The sequence below is a fragment of the Mobula birostris genome, chromosome 6 (assembly GCF_030028105.1).
Source record: "Mobula birostris isolate sMobBir1 chromosome 6, sMobBir1.hap1, whole genome shotgun sequence".
NCBI classification, from domain to species: domain Eukaryota; kingdom Metazoa; phylum Chordata; class Chondrichthyes; order Myliobatiformes; family Myliobatidae; genus Mobula; species Mobula birostris.
Window position 1 is genome coordinate 122,413,755 of NC_092375.1, and position 21,534 is coordinate 122,435,288.

The window sequence follows — 21,534 nt, forward strand, 5'->3', positions numbered from 1 at the left end:
GAGACTGCTAAACAAGATGAGAGTCCAGGGTATCACAGGAAAGATAGAAGCTAATCTGATTGGCAGGAGGCAGAGTCAGAACAAAGAGGGCTATTCTAGTTGGCTGCTGGTAACAAGTGGGGTTCTGCAGGTGTCAGCATTGACACTTTCTTTTCGCGTTATATGTGAATGATTTGGATGATGGAGTTGTTGGCTTTGAGGCCAAATTTGCAGACAATACAAAGGTAGTTGGGGGTGGGGGTGTGGGGGTGGCAGGTAGTGTTAAGGAAATAGGGACTGCAGAAGAACTTGGGTGGATTGGGAGAATGGACAAAGAAGTGGCAGATGGAATATAGTGTAGGGAAGTGTATGGTAATGGGTATTGGGAGAAAGAATAAAGACGTAGACTATTTTCCAAATAGTGAAAAAATTAGAGGTGCAAAGGGACTTGGGGCTTCTTGTGCAGAATTTCCTAAATGTTAATTTGCAGGTTGAGTTGGTAAAATTGCAGGTTGAGTCAGTGGTAAGGAAGGCAAATGCAATGTTAGCATTCATTTCAAGAGGACTAGAATATAACAGCAAGGATATAATGCTGAGGCTTTATAAGGCATTGTTCAGACCACACTTGGAGTATTGTGAGCAGTTTTGGGCCCCTTATCTAAGAAAAGATGTGCTGGCATTGGAGAGAGTATGGAGGAGATACATACACAAGAATTATTCCAGGAATGAAAGAGTTAACGTATGAGGAGTGTTGATGGCTCTGGGCTTGTACTCGCTGGAGTTTAGAAGAATGGTGGGGGGATCTCACTGAAACCTATCGAATATTGAAAGGCCTAGAATGAGTGGATGTGGAGAGGATGTTTCCTCTAGTAGGTGAGTCAAGAACCAGAGGGCACAGCCTCAGAATATAGAGACGTCCTTTTAGGACAAAAATGAGATGAAATTTCTTTAGCTGGAGGGTGGTGAATCTGTGGAATTAATTGCCTCGTACAGCTGTGGAGGCAAAATTATTGGATATATATGAAGTGGAGTTTCTTGATTAGTCAGGGCGTGAAAGGTGACGGGGAAAAGGCAGGAGAATGGGGTTGAGAGGGATAATACATCAGCCATGATGGAATGACACAGTGGATTCGATGGGCCAAATGGCCTAATTCTGCTCTTATATCTTATGGTCTTCACAAACAGCAGTATTTTTGAAGATGTAACTTATGGGAGAGGAGGTGCAGTATATCAGGAGTTTTGAAAGGCATTTGGTATGATAGGCATATGGATGATAGAATAAATGGAAGGCTATATGGGAGGAAGAGGTTAGATTGATCTTAAAGTGGGATAAAAAGGTTGGCACATAGGTTTCCTCCGAGTGCTCCGATTTCCTCCAACATTCCAAAGATATACCAATTAACCTACTTAACTGTCATGTGGGTGGTGGGGTGGAGATACATCTCTACCAAAGGAGGTGTAAGGAGTTCCTTCCCTTCGCCAGCCTCCAGATCGCCCCTGAGAAAGGTGTAGCATCTGCTTAGCTACCTGATCAGGGTTACATAAGCCATGGGTGAAAACAGCTGATGCATATTTCAAGTCCTGGTTATGCAACCACTGACACCAGGCAGACAATATCTAAAGAGTAGTGATAATGGCTGGGGTCACCTGTCTTGTAATTACACCACCCGGAAGAAGAAGGCAATGGCAAACCACTTCTGTAGAAAAATATGCCAAGAACGATCAAGGTTCTGACACCACGATCGCCCATGGCATGTGATGGCACATAATAATGATGGGTGTAATTAGTTGGCATGGGCTCGTTGGGCCAGAAGAAATCATTACTGTGCTCTAATCGCTAAATAAATATATAATAAAAATAAACATTGTGGCCAAAGAACCTCTGCTGTTCTATGTTCTAAAGGATTCTTGTGTACCTTTTGATTAAGGGTGATCTTACAGAGGTGTAAACAGCAATGAGGAACAGGGTGGTTTTCCCAGGAAAAGGGAACTGAAAACTAGAGGGTTCAGGCTTGAGGTGAGAGGGAGAAGATTTAAAATTGATAACTGGTTTATTAATGCCACATGCACTAAGATACAGTGTAAAACTTGGTTTTGCATGTTATCCAGACAGATTAATCCATACATAAGTGTATCACGGTTGTACAAAGGGAAAAAACAATAGCAGAATGCAGAACATAGTTTTACAGTTACAGTGAAAATGCTGTGCAGGTAGACAACTAAGGTGTAAGGGGCAGGACAATGTAGATTGAGAGATCAAGAGTTCAACTTTATTGTACATGAGGTCCATTCAAGTCTTCTAGAAGTGGGATAGAAGCTGTTGTTTAGCCTGGCGGTGCATGTTCTAAACCTATGGTATCTTCTGCCTGTTGGGAGAAAGAATTCTAGAGGGGATCTGAGGAAGAATTTTTTTTTTCACCCAGAGAGTGAGTTGGAATCTGAAACACACTGCTTGAGTGGGTGGTGAAGGAAGAGACACTCTCCACATTTAAGATTTAGACAAGCACTTGAATTGTCATGATGATGATGATGGGTAAGAACCAAGTACTGGTAAATAGTATCAGTACAGATAAGTATGATGCCAAGCACAAATATGGTTCAATGAACGACCTGTTTACATGTTGTATGAATCTTTGACTGAACTGGAACATAAAAGGCTGGAAATAGCTGCCTCTTCCTGAAATGGCAGGACTCTGCTTACCCCCTGCACCCGCTGTCATTCGCCTACCACCACAATAGGTCCGCAGTGGACGCGGTTTCCCTGGCTCTCCACCTTGCTTTGGGGCACCTTGACAACTGCAAGACATAAATCAGGCTACTGTTCATCGATTACAGATTGGCATTCAATACCATCATTCCCTCAGTATAATCACCAAACTTTCTAAACTTGGGCTTCTATAGCTTTGGCAACTGAACCCTCAGCTTCCTTTCTGGGAGGTCACAGTCAGCGCAGATCAGTAATAACATCTCCTTCTCATTGATAATCAACTCCGGTACCCTTTAAGGGTGCATGATCAGCCCATTGCTCTACGCTCTCTACACCCGTCACTGTGCGGCTAAGCAAAGCTCAGATGCCATCTATAAACTTGTGGATGGCACCATTGTTGTTGGCAGAACCTCAGATGTGACAAGGAGGCATACAGGAGTGAGATTGATCAGCTGGTTGAGTGATGTCACAGCTACAAGCTCAGCAGGACCAAGAAACTGATTGTGAATGTCAGCAAGGGGAAGTCGGGAGACCACACACCAATCGTCATTGAAGGATCACAAGTGTAATAGGTGATCAGCTTTAAGTTCCTGGGTGTCAACATCTCAGGGGATCAATCCTGGACCCAACATATTGATGCAACAATGAAAAAGCCGTGCTAGGAGTTGTTAAGAGGTTTGAGGAGATCTGGTGTGCTGCCAAAGACCCGTACAAACTTCTACAGATGTACCATGGAGAGCATTTAGCATTTTGACTGGTGTGGAACATCCAATGCACAGAATCACAAGAGGTTGTAGACTTAGCCACCTCCATCACAGGCACAACCCTCCCCACCATTAAGGACATTTTCTAGAGGTGGTGGCCCAAGAAATTGGCAAATCCATCATTAAGGTGCTTCACCATCCAGGACATGACCACTTCTTGTTACTATCATCAGGAAGAGGTACAGTAGCCTAAAGACCAACACTCAATGATTTAGGAACACCTTCATCTCTGCCATTAGATTTCTGAATGGTTCATGAAACCATAAACAGTATCTCACTATTCCTCCTTCTTTGCCATATTTATTTGTTTTTGGAATTTAGAGATTTTTATGTCCTGCACCTGTACTGTTGCATCAAAACAACAAATTTCATGTCATATGACCCTAGTCTTCTCACCCTGCTCTCTCCTGCATCTCACTTCTACCTGCTCAAATGCAGACCTTTACTCACTACCAGAACAGATTCCTTTGCCATGGTTTCTCCAAGATCAAGGTTAAGTAGGAGGAGGAACTCGGTGAATAATTCCCGGTAGATTAGAGCCATCTGTTTGGTTGCTTCTTGTGGCTTCTAATCTCCCCTATTCTACCACGCTATCATTCTTGCCTGCTGAAGTCTTAATAATGGTTTTGATGTTTCTTCCATCTTCTCCTACCTGGATCATTATAATTGTAGGATCTGTCTCTTGGTCTCACATTTTTGCACTAAGCTGCTAATCACCTCTGTGCTGAGAGTTCAGAATGATCAAAGTACAAATACACTCAGTGGCCATTTAGCTTGTTAATGCAAAAGCTAATCAGCCAATCAAGTGGCAGCAACTCAATGCATAGAACATACAAACATGGTCAAGAGGTTCAGCTGTTGGTCAGACTAACCATCAGAATGATTGTTGGTGCCAGACAGAGTTGTTTAAGTATCTCAGAAACTGTTGATCTCTTGAGATTTTCACGTAGAAGTCTCTAAAGTTCACAGAGAATGGTAAGAAAAACAGAAACACCCAGTTAGCAGTTCTGTGGGAAAAGGGGCCCTGTTAATGAGGGAGGTCAGAGGAGAATGGCCAGACTGGTTTGAGCTGAAAGGAAGGTGAGAGTAACTCAAATAACCAGGTTGTCCGAGTCCAGCACGTAAACGCAATATGAAGAAAGCATGGCATTGCCTCTACTTCGTTAGGAATTTACGATCATTTGGCATGACATGTAAAACTTTGACAAACTTCTATCGATGTGTAGTGGAGAGTATATTGATGGCTGCATCACAGCCTGGAATGGAAGCACCAAAGCCCTTGAATGGAATATCCTACAAAAAGTAGTAGATATGGCGCAGTCCACCACAGGTAAAGCCCTCCCCACAACTGAGCACATCTACATGAAGCTTTGTCGCAGGAAAGCAGCATCCATCATCAGGGACTCCCACCACCCAGAGATGCTCTCTTATTGCTGCTGCCATCAGGGAGAAGGTACAAGAACCTCAGGACTCACACTATCAGGTTCAGGAGCAGTTATTATCCCTCAATCATCAGACTCTTGAACCAAAGGGGATAACCACTTCATCATTGAAATGTTCCCACAACCTATGGATTCACTTTCAAGGACTCTTCATCTCATGATCTCGATATTTATTGCTAATTTATTTATTATTATTTCTTTCTGTTTGTATTTGCAGCTTGTTGTCTTTTGCACACTGGGTGAATGCTAAGGATGGTGCGGTCTTTCATTGATTCTATTATGGTTATTATTCTATTATGGATTTATTGAGTATGCCCACAAGAAAATATATTTCAGGGTTGTATATGGTGTCAAATATGTACTTTGATAATACATTTGAACTTTGAACTTTGATTTTCTTGCAGACATTCACAGTAGAACAAAGAAGCATGATAAAATCAATGTATTTCTTTGCTCTATTGTGAATGCCTGCAAGAAAATGAATTCCTCCCCTTGCTGTTCAGCTGTTCAGTCATTGTTCTCTGTCCCTAAGTACTCCTGCATTTCAGGTCTGGTACTATCAGTCATCTGTGGCCTGTGAGCGTGTAAACTGAGGCTTCGAACCATCTCCTGTCCCTTTGGATGTGAAAATCACCTGTCTCCTCCTCACTCCTCCAGCAACAGTGACCTCAAGAGCTTCACATGTTATCCACCATCTTGCTCCTGTTTCTTGCCTACCCTCCACTCCTCGGTAACACAGGAATCCTGACAATATCCAGTTGTACCTCATCATCACACTTCCAGGCTCCTCTGCAGTTTTGCTCCCCGTTATCTTCAAGATTCAAGATTGCTTATTGTCATCTTTCAGCGTACGAGTGTAAAGGAGAATGAAATGATTGTTACTTCAAGTCTGATGCAGCATCAGAAAAACACAATAACCATAAAAGCATAATAAATATAATGTAAAAGCAATCCCATAAAACACAATGTTCAGGTAATTGTTATATACTGATTGTTGTTGTTATAGACTGATTGTATGTGCAATACATAAAATGATGCTAGGTGATGTGAAAGTAGTGAGAGTGGTGGGGGGTTTAATAATAATAATAATACTTTATTGATCCTGAGTGCGAAACTATTTTGTTATAGCAGCACCATTTGGAAACACACTTAGCAATAATAATAAATATAATAATAAGTAATAATAAAGTACGGAATAGTAATATACACAATAATGTGCAATAATAATGTACAAAATAATAAAACGGAGACTACTGTACGTGATGTGTGTTCTCCTGTTATTGCATTTGGTAGGAAAGATTTTCTGTAACAATCTTTGTGACAGCGGAGCTGAATGAGCCTGTTCAAAAGGGTGCTCCGCTGCTTATTCAGTAGGTCATGGAGGATGTGCCTGATTGTCCATAATGGAAACAGTTTGTTTAGCAGACCCCCTCTCCAGCACAAACTCAAAGGAGTCCGGGTTGTAGCCAAGGACAGATTCAGCCTTTTTACTGAGTTTATTTGGTTCTTTTTGCATCACCAGTGCCGATGCTGCTGCCCCAACATAAAGCTGCAAGGAAGACTGCGCTCGCAACAACAGACTGGTAAAAGATCTCCAACATCTTGCTGCACACATTAATGGGTGGAGGTGTTGATCAGCATGTCAGCTTGGGGGAAGGAACTGTTTTTCAGTCTGGTGATCTTGATGTGAATGCTGTGTAGCCTCTTTCCTGACGGGTATGGGGCAAGCGGACCATTGGCAGGGTGGGTGGATCCTTCATGATATTACTGGCCATTTCCTGCATCTTTCTGTATATACAGTGACTGTAAACAGTATTCACCACCGCCCCCCTTGGAAGTTTTCATGTTTTATTGTGTTACAACATTGGATCACAGTGGATTTAATTCAGCTTTTTTGACACTGATCGACAGAAAAATGCTTGTTCATGTCAAAGTAGAAACACATCTCTACAAAGTAATCTAAATTGATTACAGATATAAAACTCAAAATAATTGGTTGTGCAAGTATTCACCCCCCCCTTAAAATGACACACCAAATCATCACTGGTGCAGCCAATTGCTTTTAGAAGTCATAATTAGTTAAACGGAGATCACCTGTGTGCAGTCGCGGTGTTTCAATCTGGTCTTCCTGTATCTGGAAGCTCCAACAAAATCGGAGCAAGAGGCTGGGAGTGAAGGAGTAAAGGAATCTCGGAGAGAAGTCATTTTTTTTTACACTGCTCGAGGAAAAGAGGCTAGACTGCACAGGCATGTGACATAGAGTGCCAAAGGTTTAAAAAAAGGCCACCATATACAGTGGGCAACGTTCAGAGCGGGCAGTGGAGTGAGAGGGAGCAGAGTGGGACGGCTTTGGCTGAACAGGCTTCGGAGTGAACAGGTAGAGGTGAGGGCAGATTCCAGTAAGCTTTGTTTTGTTTGTTTAGAGTAGAGAGATTGTCAGTCAAGATGTCGGAATGCTCCTCTTGCAGGATGTGGGACGTCAGGGAGACCGCCGGTGTCCCCGACAACGACACCTGCAAGAAGTGCATCCAGCTGCAGCTCCTGACAAATCGCGTTAGGGAACTGGAGCAGGAGCTGGATGACCTGCGGATCATTCGGGAGAATGAGGAGATTATAGATCGTAGCCACATGGAGGTAGTTACGCCAAAGGAGCAGCGCACAGGTAATTGGGTTACCGTCAGGTGAGGGAAGGGGAAAGGGCAGGCAGAGCAGGGTTCCCCTGTGGCCATTCCCCTCAACAACAAGTATACTGATTTGGATACTGTTGGGGGGGATGACTTACCTGGGACAAGCTGGCAGCCAGATCTCTGGCACTGAGTCTGGTTCTGCAGTGCAGAAGGGAGGGTGGAAGGAGAGGAGAGCGGTAGTAGTAGGGGACTCGATAGTTAGAGGTACAGACAGGAGGTTCTGTGGTTGTGACAGAGACTCCCGGATGGTTTGTTGCCTCCCAGGTGTCAGGGTCAGGGAGGTCTCTGATCGCATGCACAGCATTCTGAAGTGGGAGGGTGATCAGCCAGATGTCGTGGTGCACATCGGTACCAATGACATAGGAAGAAAGAGTGAGGAGGTCCTGAAGAGTGAGTATAGAGAGCTTGGTAGGAAGTTAAAAAGCAGGACCTCGAGGGTGGTAATCTCAGGATTGCTACCTGTGCCACGTGCCAGTGAGGGTAAGAATAGGATGCTCTGGTGGATGAACACGTGGCTGAGAAACTGGTGTAGGAGGCAGGGTTTCAGATTTCAGGAACATTGGGACCTCTTCTGGGGCAGGTGGGACCTGTAAAAGAGATAGGTTACACCTGAACTACAAGGGGACCAATATCCTTGCAGGGAGGTTTGTTAGTGCTACAGGGGAGGGTTTAAACTAGATTTGCACGGGGATGGGAACCAGAGCCAGAGCAGAAAGTGGAGCGGGGATGAAAATAAATGATGTTAAAAGTTCATAAAAAGTCACAAATAGAAGGGCTGTGTGTGGTGGTAATAATCTTTTGAGGTGTGTCTATTTCAATGCAAGGAGTATTGTGGGGAAGGCTAATGAGCTGAGCGCGTGGATTGACACATGGAATTACGACATTATAGCCATTAGCAAAACTTGGCCACAGGAGGGGCAGGACTGGCAGCTTAATGGTTCAGGATTCCGATGTTTCAGATATGATAGAGGCAGAGGAATAAAGGGTGGGGAGTGGCTTTGCTAGTCAGGAAAAATGTTACAGCAGTGCTCAGGCAGGACAGATTAGAGGGCTTGTCTACTGAGGCCATATGGGTGGAGCTGAGAAACAGGAAAGGTATGACCACATTAATGGGGTTGTATTATGGACCACCCAATAGTCAGCGAGAATAGTCAGGAGCAAATCTGCAGAGAGATAGCAGACAACTGCAGGAAACATAAAGTTGTTATAGTAGGGGATTTTTATTTTCCACATATTGATTGGGATTCCCATACTGTTAACGGTCTTCTTCTTCTCCTCGGTCTTGTTTTACAGCGGTTGGCCCCCAGCTTAATGGTGCATTACCGCCACCTTCTGCTCTGGAGTGTGCAATAGACTTACATTCTAAACCCTTTCACCCAATCACACACACACATATACCCTAACCTACACTTTATCCTCCCATCTTTGGCCATCCTAGTGCCCTATTCCTGCTTATCCATCATATCCTGTTAAAGGTCTGGATGAGTTAGTTTGTAAAATGTGTTCAGGAAAGTTTTCTAAATCAATATATAGAGGTACCAACTAGAGAGGATGCAATATTAGATCTCCTATTAGGAAACGAGTTAGGACAGGTGACAGAAGTGTGTGTAGGGGAACACTTTGGTTCCAGTGATCATAACACCATTAGTTTCAACCATCTCAGCATATCACAGGAACCAGCCTTCCCTCCATGAACTTTGTCTGCACTTCTCACTGCCTCAGCAAAGCAGCCAACATAATCAAAGACCCCACCCCATTCTCACTTCTCTTCCATTGGAAAAAAGACACAAAATCAGAAAGCATGTACCGTCAGACTCTGGAACAGCCTCTACTTGAGAAAATGAGTTACAGAGAAAGGTTGAATAGGTTTGGACTTTATTCCCTGGAGCATAGAAGAATGAGGGGAGATTTGATGGAGGTATATACAATTATGATGGGTATAGATAGAGTGAATGCAAGCAGGCTTTTTCACACTGAGGCTAGGGGAGAAAAAAACGAGAGGACATGGGTTAAGGGTGAAGGTGGAAAAGTTTAAAGGGAACATTGGGATGGGGGACTTCTTCACACACAGATTGGTGGGAGTGTGGAATGAGCTGCCAGTTGAAGTGGTAAATGCGGGCTCACCTTTAACATTTAAGAAAAACTTGGACAGGTACATGGATGAGGGGTGTATGGAGGGATATGGTCCAGGTGCAGGTCAGTGGGACTAGGCAGAAAAATGGTTCGGCACAGCCAAGGCGGGCCAAAAGGCCTGTTTCTGTGCTGTAATATTCTATGGTTCTATGGTGAGTCAGTATATTGGCAAAAACTACGTCATGAAGACAAAGGAATATTCCAAAAAGGTTATTGAAAAGCACAAGCCAGGAGATGGATACAAGAAAATTTCCTAATCACTGAATATCCCTTGAATTATAGTTAAGTCAACTATCAAGAAATGGAAATAATATGGCACAGCTGTAAATCTGCCTTGAGCAAGCAGTCTTCAAAACTGACTGACTGTGCAAGAAGGAGACTAGTGAGGGAGGCCACCGAGAGACCCATGACAACTCTGGAGGAGTTACAAGCTTCAGAGAGACTGCGCATACAACAACTGTTGCCCGGTCACAGCTTTATGGGAGAGTGGCAAAGAGAAAGCCACTGTTGGGAAAAAAAACTCACATGAAATCTAGGCTAGAGTTTGCCAGAACGCATGTGAGAGACTCTGAAGTCAGCTGGAAGAAGATTCTATGCTCTGATGAAACCAAAATTGAGCCTTTTGGCTATCAGACTAAAAGTTTTGTTTAGCATAACCCAAACACCGCACATCATCAAAAACACACCATGCGTACTATGATGCATGGTGATGGCTGCATCATGCTGTAGGGATGTTTCACTGCAGCAGGCCCTGGAAGGCTTGTGGAGGTAGAGTGTAAAATGATTGCAGCAAAATACAGGAAGATCCTGGAGGAAAACCTGGTGAAGTCTGCAAGAGAACTGTGATTAGGGAGAAGATTTGTTTTCCAGCAAGACAATCACCCCAAGCATAAAACCAAAGCTATACAGGAATAGCTTAAAAACAACAAAGTTAATGTCCTGCAGTGGCCATATCAGAGTCCAGACCTCAATCCAATTGAGAATTTGTGGCTGGACTTGAAAAGGGCTGTTCATTCATAATCCCCATACAATCTGATAGAGCTTGTGCAGATTTGTAGTAAAGAATGGGGAAAAATTGCAGTGTCTATTTGCGCAAAGCAGCCAGAGACCTACCCACACAGACTCAAGGCTGTAATTGCTGCCAAAGGTGCATCTACTAAATACTGACTTGACGGGGGTGAATACTTATGCAATCAATTATTTTGTGTTTTATATTTGTAATTAATTTTGATCACTTTGTGGAGATCTGTTTTCACTTTGTCAAGGAAGAGTCTTTTTCTGTTGATCAGTGTCAAAAAAGTCAAATGAAATCCATTGTGATTGAATGCTGTAAAACAATAAAATGTGAAAACTTCCGAGGGGTGAATAGTTTTGATAGGCACTGTATGTCCTGGATGTTGGGTAGACTGGTGCCGGTGACTAATATTGGGCAGTTTTAACTATCCACTGTCGAGCCCTCCTGTCCACTGCAGTGCAGTTTCCATTCCACACAGTGATGCAAAGTGCTAGGATGCTTTCCGCTGCACATCTGTTGAAGCTCACAAGTATTGATGTAGGTTCTCTTGTTCTGTGAGAGGCTTCATCGTCAATTTTGATTACAATCCTGCTGGCCTTATTCAAATCCCCTCTTCACTTTGGACTTGCAATGCTCATCGATTCATTAAATTGTTCAGCATGGAATCAGGCATTTTGACCCAACTCATACGGGCTGACCAAGCTCAGCTCTATCAGCCCATGTTCATCCAGGGGAATCCGCCGTCTGCCTGCCAAACTGTGTCTCACGTTTGTGTAGATGCTGTGTAATGCACCCCAGCACAAACCCACAGCGTAAAACATCAGTCAGTACAGAATGTACGTTTAAACGATTACACTTTATAAATTCTACTGTGACTATGGTGTTAGTAGAGAAACAAAAATATAAAATAAAAAGGCGCCAAGAATAGAGATGATACAGTTCATGCACACGTTGGAGCTCACGCAATATCCTCGGTCCACCATTCGGTTTCCTCCGAACTCCACGACCTTCGGACTGGGACCAACCACGGTGGTCTGCCAGAGCACTTCCTACGCGTCCTCCTTCTTCGCTTCTCCTCACCAAACTTCCCGTGCATTCACTCAGGTTCCCACACATACAGATAGAACAACAACTTCCATTGGTTAATTCCCCGTTATCTACAATTATAACCCAAACATTTCAGCTACAACGAACATTACCTCATCCGTTAACATTACAGAGAAGCCATTTCATTATAACACTTCAGAGAAGCCATTTTATTATTAGCAGTTAGCAGTTAACATTACAGTTAATATTACTGAGAACCCTACAATGCCTATCTAAATAAACAATTCCTATTTTTTTCTTTCCAATCCATGTAACTGAGCAAATGCTTTTTAAATATTGTTAATGATGCTTAATGCTATTAGCTCTTCTGGCAGCTCACCCTCTCTTTTTAGTGTCCCTAAAGTTGTATTAAAAACATCCCATGACCTCATTCACTCTTCTTCCTTTGTAATGTTCACCACACCTTTAGGCCACCAAGAAGTGATGGAAATTTTATAGGAATGTGGAGGGTTTAGCAGGGCTCAGATGAGATTTACCAGAAAACTGCTTAGACTCGAGACCATGTCTTGGGAAGATAGGTTGAGTGAGCTGAGGCTTTTCTCTTTGGAGTGGAAGAGGATGAGAAGTGACTTACTAGAGGTGTACAAGATGACAAGAGGCATAGCTCGAGTGGACAGCCAGAGACATTTTCCCAAGGCGGAGTTGGCTAATACAAAGGGGGCGTAATAATAAAGTCATTGGAGGAAAGGAAAGGAGGATATCAGAGACAGGATATTTACACAGAGTGATGGGTGTGTGGAACACCCTGCAATAAGACCATAATATAATAAGACATAGGAGCAGAATTAAGCTATCTCGCCCGTTGAGTCTGGTCCAGCATTCCATCATGGCTAACTTATTATCCCTCTCAACCCCATTCTCCTGCCTTCTCCTCGTCACCTTTCATGCCCTTACTTATCAAGAACCTACACTTCATATATATCCAATGAATTTGACTCCACAGCCGTATGAGGCAATGAATTCCACAGATTCATCACCCTCTGTGAAAGAAATTCCTCCTCATCTCTGTCCTCATGGGATATCGCTCTATTCTGAGGTGGTGCCATCAGGTCCTAGGCTTCCCTACTACTGGAAACATCCTTTCCACGTCCACTCTATCTAGTCCTTTCAATATTCAATAGGTTCCAATGAGACCCCCCACCCCATTCTTCTAAACTCCAGTGATTACAGGCCCAGACATCATCAAACACTCCTCTTATGTTAACTCTTTCATTCCCAGAATCATTCTTGTGTACATCCTTGGGACCGTCTCCAATGCCAACACATCTTTTCCCAAATCCCATTGCACTGTTGATTTCTGAATGTTCTCCCTGTTTAGAAAACAGTCTTTGCCTTTATTCCTCCTAATAAAGTGCATGACCGTATACTGTAGTGTTCTACACTATATTCCATCTGCCACTTTTTTGCCAATTCTCCTGATCTGTCTAAGTCCTTCTTCAACACAACCAGCTCGTCCAACTGTCTTCATATCATCCACAAACTTGGCCATGAAGTATTCAATTCCCTTATCCAAATCAATAACATATAACGTGAAAAGAAGCAATCCCAACACTGCCTCCTGTAGAACACCACTAGTCATCGCAGCCAACCAGAAAGGGGGCACTTTATTCCCACTCTTTGCCTGCTGCCAGTCAGTCAATCTTTTATCCAGGCTACTATCTATCCTGTAATACCATGGGCTCTTATCTTGTTTAGCAGCTTGTCAAAGGACTTCTGGAAATCTAAGTAAACAACATCTACTGACTCTCCTTTGGCTATCCTGCCTGTTATCTCCTTAAAGAATTAAAACAGATTTGCCAAGCGAATTTCGCCTTAAGGAAACCATGCTGACTTGTCCTATTTTATCATGTGTTTCCAAGTACCCTGAAGCCTCACCTTTAATAATAGACTCTGACATCTTCCCAACTACTGAAGTCAGACTAACTAGTCTATATTTTCCTTTCTTTTGCCTTTCTCTCTTCTCAAGTGAGATTTGCAATTTTCCAGTCCTCTGGAACAATTCCAGAATCTGGTGTCTCTTGAAAACTCACTACCAATGCCTCCACAACATTTTCAGCTCCCACTGTTGGAGCCCTGGGGTGTCATCCATCTGGTCCAAGTGATTTATCTACCTTCAAACCTTTCAGCTTCCCAAGCACTTTCTCTTTAAGCAACTACACTCACTCCTGCCCCTGACACTCTCAAATTTCTAGCATACTACTGGTGTCTTCTACAATGAAGACTGATGCAAAATATTTATTGAGTTCAGCCACCATTTTTTTGACCCCATTACTACCTCTTCAGCCTCATTTTCATGCAGTCCGATATCCACTGTCACTTCTCTGTTACTCTCTATATACATATCTGAAAAATCCTTTGATATCCTCTTTTATATTATTGGCTAGCTTACCTTCATATTACTCTCCTTATCACTTTTTTAGTTGCCTTCTGTTGTTTTTTAAAATCTTCCAAATTCTCTAACTTTTCACTAATTTTTGCTGTATCATATGCCCTATCTTTTCCTTTTATGATATATTTAACTTTCTTTGTGAGCCACGGTTGCCTCATCCACCCTTTAGAATATTTATATTTCTTCTTTGGGATGTATCTATCCTGCACACTCTGATTTACTCTTAGAAACTCCAGCCAACACTGTTCTGTCTTCATCCCTGCTGGTGTCCCCTTCCAGTCAGCATTGGCCAGCTCCTTTCTCATACCTCTGTAATTCCCTTTACTACATGGTGGTACTGATACATCTGACTTTAGCTTCTCACTCTTAAACTGCAAGGTTAATTCTATCATGTTATGATCCCTGGCTCCTAATGGTTCCTTTACCTTAAACTGCTTAATCAAATCTGGTTCAATACACAACACCTAATCCAGAATTGCTTTTTCCCTGCTGGCCTCAACTAGAAGCTTCTCTAAAAAGCCATCTCATAGGCATTCTAAAAATTCTCTGCCTTGGTATCCAGCACCAAACTGATTTTCCTAATGTACCTGCAGATTGAAATCTCCCATGCCTATTGTAACATTGCCATTTTTACATGCCTTTACTATCTCCCATTGCAATTTGCACTCCACATCCTGGCTACTGTTTGGAGGTCTGTATAAACTCCCATCAGGGTATTTTTACACTTGTGGTTTCTTAATTCTATCCCCAGGAATTCTACATCTTCCAATCCTATGTTACCTTGTTCTAAGAATTTGATTTCATTTTTTTTTTTTACCAACAGTGGCTTTCCTTCCCCTCTGCCTACCTGCCTGCCCTTTTGTCCTTTTTCGCTCAGCCTCTTTGAGTCAAAGCCTGACCACTCTAACACTGGCCCACTCACACAATGGCCGCTCCCACAATGGCTGCTCTGCTCACACCTCTTGTCTTCTTATTGGCTTTGCCAAGTGCCTAACGGTTTGCTATGATTGAAAGCTGCCAAAAAGTTCCTGAAAAGCCCTGATCTCCTTTTAAACCTTGCACCACCTCTCCCACAAAGGCCACTGAAAAGACCCAGAAGGCCCTGAGCTCTTTTTAAACCTCATGCTGCCTCTCCCAGAAGTGAGTGTTCGTGATGATTCAAGGCCACCGGGGATGGTGGTGGAGGCAGATACATCAAGGACAGTTAAGAAACTATTAGCAAGGCACATGGAAAATAGACTATGTAGGAGGGAAGGGTTGGATTGCTCTTGGAGTAGGTTGAAAGAACATCATGGGCTTAAAGGGCCCGTATTGTGCTATAATGTTCAATGTCATAAGTCTGGACTTCACCATATCCCAGCTCTACTCCTCTACAGCTTTAAGCAGCCTTATGCACTTAAGTCCTGGAACTCCATCCCTGTGTCTCTCTCACCCTCTCATCCTTACAAGACCCATCTCAGAGCATAATCTTCACAATGAACCTTTCAGTCACTCTTCCAAATATCTCCCCTGATCATACTCCTGTAAGCACATTGGGATGTTTAAGCTGTTCTATAAAAGGATGTTTTTGCTTCTTCTTTAGAATGTTTTCAGGTGGTGAAGGGATGCTTTTCTAACTATTTCCTTTATGTTCGGCAGCACGACAGTGTAGTGGTTAGTGCACAGCTCTACAGTGCCAGTGATCACTGATCAGGGCTCATCTGCTGTCGCTGTCTGTAAGGAGTTTGTACATTCTCCCCTTGACCATGTGGGTTTCCCCTGGGTGCTTTGGTTTCCTCCTAAATTCCAAAGACATACAGTTAAGATGTTGGTTAGTGAGTTGTGGGCATGCTCTGTTGGCACTGGAAGCATGGTGACACTTGCAAACATTGCGGGGAGAAGGCAGGGGAAGGGGGTTGGAAAGGAGCATCTCATTCTCCTGCCTTCACCCCATAACCATCAGTGCCCTTACTAATCAAGAACCTATCAACTTCTGCTTTAAATATACCCAATGACTTGGCCTCCACAACCATCTGTGGCAATGAATTCCACTGATTCACCGCCCTCTGGCTAAAGAAATTCCTCCTTATCTCTGTTCAAAAGGGACATCTTTGTATTCAGAGACTGTGGCTTCTGGTCCTAGACTCCCCCACTGTAAGAAACATTGTCTCCATGTCCACTCTGCCTAAGCCTTTAATATTTGATAGGATTCAGTGAGATCCCCCTCATTCTTCTTAACTGTAGCAAGTACAGGTTAAGAGGCATCAAACACTCCTCGTCTATTAAGCCTTTCTTTGGAATCATTCTTGTGTACCTACTGAACTCTATCCAATTTTTTTTAGGTAAGGGGCCCAAAACTGCTCATAATACTCCACGGGTTCTGACCAATGCCTTATAAAACTCAACGTGACATCCATGATTCACGACTGATGTGAGAAGAGACTTCTACATGCCTTGGTATTAAACTGGAATCTCATCTTGTAGTTTTCTCCCTTCATTTAAAACTCTTCCACTGGTGGAAGATTTCCACACCTACATCACCTCCCTAGCATCTTAAATATTTCAACAAGATTGCACCTCATTCTTCAAAGAATGCGGGCACAAGCTGTCTAACCTTTCTTTCTGGACAACCCTTTCATCCTAGGGTTTAGCCTCCTTTGCATTGTCTTCAATGCTACTATACCTTTCATAGGTAAAGGGACCAAAACTGTGTGCAGTATTCCAGGTGAGACTCCACTGACACCCCGTATGATTGAAACAGAAACTCCCTGGTACTAGACTCCCAGCTCCTTTGCAATAAAGTCCAATATACTTTATACTTCGTACTTTATTGTTGCCAAACAATTGATACTAGAGTGTACGCTCATCACAGCAATATTTGATTCTGCGCTTTGCGCTCCCTGGAGTACAAATCGATAGTAAATATTAAAAATTTAAATTATAAATCATAAATAGAAAATAGAAAAGGGAAAGTAAGGTAGTGCAAAAAAACTGAGAGGCAGGTCCGGATATTTGGAGGGTACGGCCCAGATCCGGGTCAGGATCCGTTCAGCAGTCTTATCACAGCTGGAAAGAAGCTGTTCCCAAATCTGGCCATACGAGTCTTCAAGCTCCTGAGCCTTCTCCCGGAGGGAAGAGGGACGAAAAGTGTGTTGGCTGGGTGGGTCGTGTCCTTGATTATCCTGGCAGCACTGCTCCGACAGCGTGCGGTGTAAAGTGAGTCCAAGGACGGAAGATTGGTTTGTGTGATGTGCTGTGCCATGTTCACGATCTTCTGCAGCTTCTTTTGGTCTTGGACAGAACAACTTCCATACCAGGTTGTGATGCACCCTAGAAGAATGCTTTCTACGGTGCATCTATAAAAATTAGTGAGGGTTTTAGGGGACGGGCCAAATTTCTTTAGCTTTTTCAGGAAGTAAAGGCGCTGGTGGGCCTTCTTGGCAGTGAACTCTGCTTGGGTTGGACCAAGTCAGGTCATTTGTGATATTGACCCTGAGGAACTTAAAGCTTTTGATCTGTTCCACTTGCGCACCACCGATGTAAGTCAACAACCAATTCCTTCGTCTTGCTGACATTGAGGGATAGGTTATTGTCTTCGCACCATGCCACCAGGTTCTCAATTTCCTCTCTGTACTCAAACTCATCATTACCCGAGATACGGCCTACAGTTGTGTAATCAGCAAACTTATATATTGAGTTCGATGGAAACTTGGCTACACAATCATGGGTGTACAGTGAGTACAGCAGGGGGCTGAGTACACAGCCTTGTGGGGCACCGGTGCTCAGAGTGATTGTAGAGGAGAGCTTGTCCCCTATTTTCACTCTCGTAATTGCTTGCTGTACCTGCGTAACATTCTGTGATTTACGCACAAGCATACTGAGATCTCTCCGTGCTTTATTTTGTTCTGGTATCTCTCCACTTAGATAATGATCAGGCTTTTGTTCTCACACCAAAGAGCATGACATCACACTTCCTCACTCAATTTGCAGAGCTTCCAACCACTCACTCAGTCAGGATATAATTCTTGTTTCAGAGTGGTGAGGCAGCAGCTCTCCCAGCTATGCCTTTGGGCTGTTCTTCCTCCTCCATGGCCACCCATTTCACAAGACGCAAGAAATCAATAAGTTTGAAAATTTACAAGGGTGCTGCTGGGACCTGTGGACCTGAATTAAAGGAAAAGGTTGAGTAACTTAGGACTTTATTCCCTAGAGCGTAGGAGAAGTCTATAAAATTATGACAGAGGTATATAAAATTATGAGGGGTATAGATAAGGTAAATGCAAGCAGGCTTTTCCAACTGAGGTTAAGTGAGACTATAACCAGAAGCCCTGGGTTAAGGCTGAAAAGTGAAATGTTTAAGTGGAACCTGAGGGGGAATCTTCTTCACTCGGAGGGTGGTGAGAATTGTGGAACAAGCTGCCAGTGGCAGTGGTGGGTGCGGGCTCGATTTGGATAGACACATGGATGGGAGGGGTTTGTAGGACTATGGTCCGGGTACAGGTCAATAGGACTAGGCAGAACAACAGTTGGACTAGAAGGGCGGAAAGAGTCGGGTGCTGCAGTGCTCCCTGCCTCTATGACTTGCTCTTAACAGGGGGTCAGCATTCCTCACTGGCTTGGCACTACACTGGCAGAGTAGAATGGTGCTGGTTCTAGAGCCCCACACAATCTTCCTTCCCACTGAACCCTCACTGCTTCCAAATTGATTTCTACATACATAACTGTTGTGATTGTAGCAGTCCTTCAGACCTGGGAAATCTGTGCACACCCCACCTTAGCCCTCCCAGCAGCCTGCTTGAACGGGTGGGTCACTGAGCCAATCTGAACACTGTACATCAGTTTCACAAGAGATGAACAGAACTAGACCAGCACACTGTGGCAGCAGAAAGCATAACATACCGTGAGACCTAGAAATGAGTGTAGTGGCGTGCCATTATTTGTTTGATCTAAAATATAGATTAGCAGAGGGCAAAAAAAATTGAAGTACTTCTCAGAAAAGATAGGCAAAAATTTGCTCTCCTTCCTGCCTTGGTTGCTGGCAGCTTTACCTGTGACTGGATTAATCTCAGCGACAAATCATGAGTGTCAGTTTTCTGTTAATTCATTGCTCTGTGCGGGAATTGTTTCTGATGGTCTCTGAGCAACTCTGGGTCATGGAACTTCAGACCTCAAGTTGTGGAAATCTGGGAATGTCTGATTGCCCCTTGAAATGTCTGAAGCCAAATTGAAAATGTTAAAACAAAATCGGGACTCATAGTTCAGCCACAAACAGAAAATGCTGGAAATACTCAGCAGATTGGTTCACATCCGTGGGAAGAGAAAGATGGTTCCAGTCAGAGACCGTTCATCAGGTTAAGCAGCTGTATCAGCAATTACAGATCCAAAGGTGAAACAGATTAGCCAGGGTCTAACTGGATGACAAAATTGGGTCAAAGAGCTCAGAATCAGAATCAGGTTTAATATCACTGACATATGTCATGAAAGTGCGATACATAAAAATAATATAAATTATGGTAAGAAATATATATTGAAACATTTTAAATTGAATAAATGTTGCAAGAAGAGAGCAAAAATACTGAGCAAGTGTTCATGGTTCATTGTCCGTTCAGAAATCTGATGGCAGAGGAAAGAAGCTATTTGTAAAATGTCGGGTGTCTTCAGGATCCTGTACCTCCTCTCTGACGGAAGCAAGGTGAAGAGGGCATGTCCTGGATGATGGGGCTCCTTAGTGCTGGGTGCCACCTTTTTGAGGCATCACCTTTTTAAAGATAGGCCAAACAGCTTCCTCTCATTTCAATGATCCAGTTTAAAGGCAGGGCGATGAGGAGGAACAAAAATCAAGTACCTTGGCCTCAGCGCCTAATCCTGTGACTCTTGTCTGCCCAAATTCCTGTGTAAGTGTTGCAGGTTTGGTTATAGCTGCTGTCAATTATATTAGTAAGTTTTTAACTTACTTTATCAGACTTTCACTTCAGCTTTGACTCAGAAAGTATCTGTCACCCTTGAGGTCATTGGAGAGCTTTGTATTTCTTTACCGATTGTTGTTTGATCTCATAAACACATCTCACAATGACTTGGAGCTCTGAAGTTCATTCGGAAATCTTTTGACAATTTGGAAACAGGAATGGTGATTTTCCAACCTGTCTCTGTCTGTCCCAAATTCAGAAAATTAAGCCTAATTTTAGATAAGTAGGATCAACATGTTTAGATACAACTTACCAAATTATAGGTGCACCTTGGCAATTACATACCGCAAGTTGCATAACTTTGTTGAAAACACATGTTCAGTGACCACATTTTTAGGTACAGGCTGTAGTCCATCCACTTCTAGGTTTGACGTGTTGTGAGTTCAGAGATGCTATTCTAAACATCACTGTTGTAATGCATGGTTTACTTGAGTTGGTCACCTTCCTGTCAGTTTGAACCAGTCTGGCTATTCTCCTACCTCATTAAGAAGATGTCTGGTCCACATAACCGCCACTCTCTGGGTGGGTTTTTTATATGATTCTCTGTAAATTCTTGTGTGCGTGAAAATCCCAGGATATTAGCAACTTCTGAGGTGCTCAGACTACCCCATTTAGCACCCACAACCATTCCATGTTCAAAGTCACTTAGATCACATTTCTTCCTCGGACTGTGTTGGTTGTAGAGGTAAACAGTACATTTCACTGTAGGCTTTGATGTTGCAATATACATGATGTTTAGTCTGAACAACAACTGATCCTCTTGACAATGTCTACATGCTTTTATGCATTGAATTGCTGCCACGTGATTGGCTAATTAGATATTTGCATATAGGTGTAGAGTTGAAGTTGCAAGTTTACATACACTTAGGTTGAAGTCATTAAAGCTCATTGTTTAACCACTCCACAGATTTCATATTAGCAAACTATAGTTTTGGCAAGACGTTGAGGACATCTACTTTGTGCATGACACAAGTAATTTTTCTAACAATTGTTTACAGATTATTTCACTTTTAATTGACTATATCACAGTTCCAGTGGGTCAGAAGTTTACAAACAAAAGAAATCAGCCAAGACCTCAGAAAAAATATTGTGGACCTCCACAAGTCTGGTTCATACTTGGGAGCAATTTCCAAACGCCTGAAGGTACCACGTTCATCTGTACAAAAAATAGTACGAAAGTATAAACACCATGGGACCACGCAACCATCATACCGCTCAGGAAGGAGACGCATTCTGTGTCCTAGATATGAAAATACCTTGGCGCGAAAAGTACAAATCAATCCCAGAACAACAGCAAAGGACCTTGTGAAGATGCTGGAGGAAACAGGTAGACAAGTATCTATATCCACAGTAAAACGAGTCCTAT